Below are 5,826 nucleotides of genomic sequence, written 5' to 3' on the forward strand. Positions count from 1 at the left end.
TTTACAACAAAACATTGTGAAAGTGAAAAAAATCTGAACATTCATAGTAAAAACATTGTGAATGTTTCCATTACAATATTTTACTGTAAATATTTCAAGTGTAAAAGAAGTGGTCTCACGAAAATAGACTGAACTCACGTGATCCTAAGTCACAGTAATCAATTTTAGTTTTTTAATTAACATATATATTATTTAATTTCTTTTATCTTGTTTGTATTAATTAACATATCATATTATCATAAATTTGTTTTAATTTTTATTATGAAATATTGTAATCGATTAATTTTTTAAGATGTCTTCTTTGATCATTTTGCATGCTTATAATATACTTTTACCAAAAATTATTTTTCATCAACTATCAATCAGTGGCGGATCCAGGAAATTAATGGAGTGGAGACATGTTGGATGAGACTTGGGGGAGGCACGCATATTGCCATATGGGACTGGGGAAAACCATGTAATACGAGGATAAAAATAAAAAATTTAAGCTAGTCAACAAATGTTTTTGGTTTTTGACTGGGTGCCTTTCCCCCCGGTCCTTAAGGGCTAGATCCACTCCTGTTATCAACCATCAGTTAACTTATCAGCCAATCTGTGAATCATAGTCTAAATATTCAATTTACTCATACTTTGTTATGAAAAATATCAATTGACAAGTTTATGGGTAGTTTTTGTAACTGATTATTAAATGTAAATTACTCTTTAGGTTCGTCCAATTTTTTTATTAGGAAAAACCGAAAAATGTATTTAGAAAGTTCTAGAATTTTGACGTTGACGGGGTTTGACCTAGACTTCAAAGTATAATAATTGCTTTTTAAGTAATTACTATATATTTTTTTATAAGATAATCTTTAGAGTAAATTACATTTTTAGCCCCTATAGTTTGTTGAAAATATCTATTTACAACCCCGTGATTTTGGGATTACAATGTTCTTTCCATGGTTTATGATTCATTATTGTTTTCGTCCTTGTGATTTTCTTTTTCGACATGTGATTTACAATTGATTTTTATTTTAATCTCTCATATTTAATAACAGAGAGATGCTCATGGGTTGGGTTGATCGGGTTGAAGAAATAACCCAACCCAATGTTTGCGGTTTGAAAAACCTTAACTCAACTCAACCAAAACCGTACGGGTTGGTCGAGTTAGTCGTATTGGTCGGATTGATACTTTGGTACATTAAAATATTCTTCTAACCTTAAATATTTAATTTTTTTATTCATAATTTATTTTTTATTATCAATCATTTGATACAACTTATCCATACTTTTTAAATCTTATGTATATCACATTCAATTGATTTTCTCAATTTACATATATATGTTTACAACTACTGAACATATATACAAATGAGTTATATAGAGATGGAGAATAGATTGAAAATATGTATATATGAAAAACATACATAATAGTGTAATTGTCTAATGTATATATTAATATAAACTTAACAATCATATGAAATCTAAGAAATAAAAGAATATCGAGTTCATCAGGTTGGGTTGGGTTGGGTTGGGTTGGGTTGGGTTCAAATAATAGTAACTTAATATCAATCCAATACATACAGTTTGAAAATTTTACAACTCGATCAGACATTGAGTTGCTTTGGGTTGAATTAAATATATAATAAGGGAAATTTATAAAAATATTCATTTAATACAACTATTTGCCACAAAATAACCAGTTTTTTGCGTTTTGACCACCCAGATCTCCCCCGGGGCGATCCATACATGTGGGGGGAGATCCACATTAAAACTCTTAAAAAAATTAAAAAAAAAATCAGCCTTAAAAGACGAGATTACTGTTCACCCTCGAAGACCGGATTCGACCTCGCCCTAGGGGGCGATCCAGCCTTTTATTTTTTTTTTGGGTGATATTTTTAATAAAACTGATACGTCATTTAAGTTGTATTTTTTAACTTTTTTAGAACCAAATTTCATGGGTAAAGGTTTAAAAATAAACCATTATAATTATGGAAACGCAAAAATTATTTTTATCTGATTTGGGTTTCGTAAATCAGATATAATATCTGATTTACGAAATTTGACCTCTATTTCATCATTTTGTGTTTTTTATTTAACAATTAAATGGTGTTTTTAATAAAAATGGAAAAATACATAAAATGTGTCTTTTTACGTATTTAATTTTAAATTTCATGGTTTTTCGGTATAAAATAAGACAATGGTAATTGTGGTTACGGAAAAAAAAAAGCTGATTTTGGGAGAAAAAATCAGACATTATATTTGATTTCGCGGTTTTTCATGTTATGACACTCTATGACGTCGATTTGACGATGAATTTTGTTTTATTACTTAACGTTTTATATAAATTGGCGGTGGGGGACCATAAGTCACCATCCATCCCCACCACCGCTTGTTTTCTCTGGAAAAACTGAGCGAAAAATCGAGACCACCGTATAACGACATCGGCAACCTTCCGCCGCCACTGACCACCGTATAACGACATCGGCGACCTTCCACCGCCACCGACCACCGTGATCCGCCGCCGTCGGCCACCATCCGCCGCCACCGACCACCGTCAACCGCCGCCATCCACCACCCTCCGCCGCTACTATGGAAACACCGGTAAATACTCTATCTATCTCTATATGTATATGTATCTATCTATCTATATATATATGTATATGCATCTATCTCTCTCAATATATATGTATCTATCTATATATATATGTATCTATCTATATATATATATATATATATATCTATGTACCGTTTATATATCTTTTTTTTACGTAATGCATCTCTGTATATATGTACGTTACCGCAATTTATATCTTTTTTTACGTTATGCATATATATATATAATTTACCTCAATTTATATCGTTTTTTTAAAGTTACACATCTCTCTCTCTCTATATATATATATACGTTACCGCAATTTATATCGTTTTTTTTTACGTAATGCATCTCTATATGTATATACTTTACCGCAATTTATATCGTTTTTTTTACGTAAATATGCGTACGGGTGTAATCCGTACACATATACGTATAAATATGTACGTAAATATACGTAAATATGCGTACGGGTTTTAAACCGTACACATATATATGTATAAATACTTATGTGAAGATACGTAAATATGCGTACGGGTGTTAACTTGTACACATATATACGTATAAAATACGAAATTTCAATTTTTGTACTGTTTATATATCTTTTTTTTTACGTAATGCATCTCTGTATATATATATATATATATACGTTACCGCAATTTATATCGTTTTTTTCTACGTTATGCATATATATATATAATTTACCGTAATTTATATCGTTTTTTTAAAGTTACGCATCTTTCTCTCTCTCTCTCTCTCTATATATATATATATATATATATATATATATACACACGTTACCGCAATTTATATCGCTTTTTTTTACGTAAATATGCGTACGGGTGTTAACCCGTACACATATATACGTATAAATACGTACGTAAATATGCACACAGGTTTTAAACCGTACACATATATACGTATAAATACTTACGTGAAGATACGTAAATATGCGTACGGGTGTTAACCTGTACACATATATACGTACGTAAATATGCGTACGGGTTTTAAACCGTACACATATATACGTATAAATACTTACGTGAAGATACGTAAATATGCGTACGGGTGTTGACCCGTACACATATATGTATAAATACGTACGTAAATATACGCAAATATGCGTACGGGTTTTAAACCGTACACATATATACGTATAAATACTTACGTGAAGATACGTAAATATGCATATACGTATAAAATACAAAGTTTCAATTTTTATACCGTTTATATATCTTTTTTTTATATCTTTTACGTATAAATATAATGACTAAATAACTAAGGGGCTGTTGACCAAACACTTACCCGGTAAGCACTTACCGGTAAACTTAACACTATCATTTACTTATTGGATAAGATTTTAGTCCACCAAAACGGTATCGTATGCAACAATTTACCCGATAAACACTTACCTTGGTAAGAGTCGTCGCCCTCACTTACCAAGTAAGACTCTTCGTCCTTGTCTCGCTCTTACCGGATAAGATTCTTGATCCTTACCATATTCATCCGGTAAGGTAATATGACTTGGTGTTCATTTACCGAGTAAGCGTTTTGTAAACGGCTCCTAAATATCACGTCAGTTGTGTTATCAACCCAACCAAATTACTATGTCACTGTGTTGGATATACCACATCATGGAAGTAAGATTTCGTTGAAGGAAGAAAACAGCCAAAAAAATTTCAGTTATGCGACTCGAACTGATGAACCTTTGGGCAGAGCATCGAGACCTAACCTTTTACGAAAAGTATACAAATTAAAGTTACAGATTACAAAAGGTTGTGATTTTGGTTACGATTTGTGGGCTACGAAATTGGTTTTGATGTTGGGTACGGTTTATGGTTTTTGTATCAACCTCTTTATGATATGCTTACACATGTCAATTCATACAACGGTGTGAGTTAAGCAGTATAATTCACACGTTTGACGATAATTCTTTCCTTCATTAGAAGCAATGCTGTGTGTTGCAATACTTGTATTTTCTTAAATGCTGGATGCCTTCGTAAACAGTTGTAACAACGTATTCGTAAAATTTCATTATAAATATTTGTAACGAGGTGAATATATCCATAACTATTAGTACGACCAATAAACTCGTAGATCCCATATATCCATAATCATGTTATTCGACATGCACTTAATCTACTCATTTTCGGGTCCCGTCAGATGGGTGCAAACACAACCAACAAGAAACGAAACAAGATAGCTCGAAGAACCTGATGAATCAAAACATTATGAACATTCACGAAGATGTTACAGACGTTACAAAACCAGTATCGAACCATATTACGATGCCATCGGTTTGTAAAACTAGAGTTTGAATTCGAACCGCTTAGGGTTTGGCCAAGAGAATTTGAAAGATTGGAACGACCATTTTGGTTGATCTATTAAATCCGGAATGGGGTCCTGTGCACCCGCTCAACTTATTTTCGTAAATAGATTTATTTTGGGCATGAAAAGTACACCTGTTAAACTTTGAGGGGTGCTCCGAGATATTAGAAAATACAAGGAATTCAACCAAAGAAATCGAAAAAATCACTTCAATAACCACAAGGGTGGTGCCTGATTGGTTTGAGCTTGGCTCTAAAAGTCAAAAGTACCAGGAGGTCCAAAATTCAAATCCAAGGAGGAATAAAAATCCTCTTGTGGCCACGGAGGTTCAAATGCAGTGACTCCAGGCTATATGCAAAACAGGTGGTCGCCCTGGGATTTGTCGCATCGCATAGCGGGTTGGATATCCAGGTTAATAAAAAAAATCACTTCAATTCAACCAAAAAACTTAAAAAAATCTTTAGAAACTGTGGAATACGACTAAAAACAAACATATTACTTTACATGCCGTTAATCCACCTTAAAGGTACATCCATTCGACAAAAATCTTGGATCTACCACTATACGACTTGTTTAATGTCTAAAATTGCTTTCACACGCCAGATGAGTTTTTTTTAAACAGTTTGAAGTCCAATTAAACTTGGCACTAATATACAAATACATATATTTTATTCTCATATCTAATATAGTACAATCTTACTTGCACAATGCAGCGAAATACATCTCAATCGTAATGTTTCATTTATAATATGTTTTTGAGAAAACGATAATGTTTTTATATTTGAATAAGATATAACATTTAAGACCCATAATTTTTTTTTATCGTATAATTAATTTAAGGTTTAATAACGAAGTAATTTGTTTTAGGTATAATAATATAATGTTTTTATAAAGATAATTTTTAGTTTAATCTTCTTATTATA

This window comes from Cynara cardunculus (assembly GCF_001531365.2).
Source record: "Cynara cardunculus var. scolymus isolate 2C chromosome LG 17, CcrdV1, whole genome shotgun sequence".
NCBI classification, from domain to species: domain Eukaryota; kingdom Viridiplantae; phylum Streptophyta; class Magnoliopsida; order Asterales; family Asteraceae; genus Cynara; species Cynara cardunculus.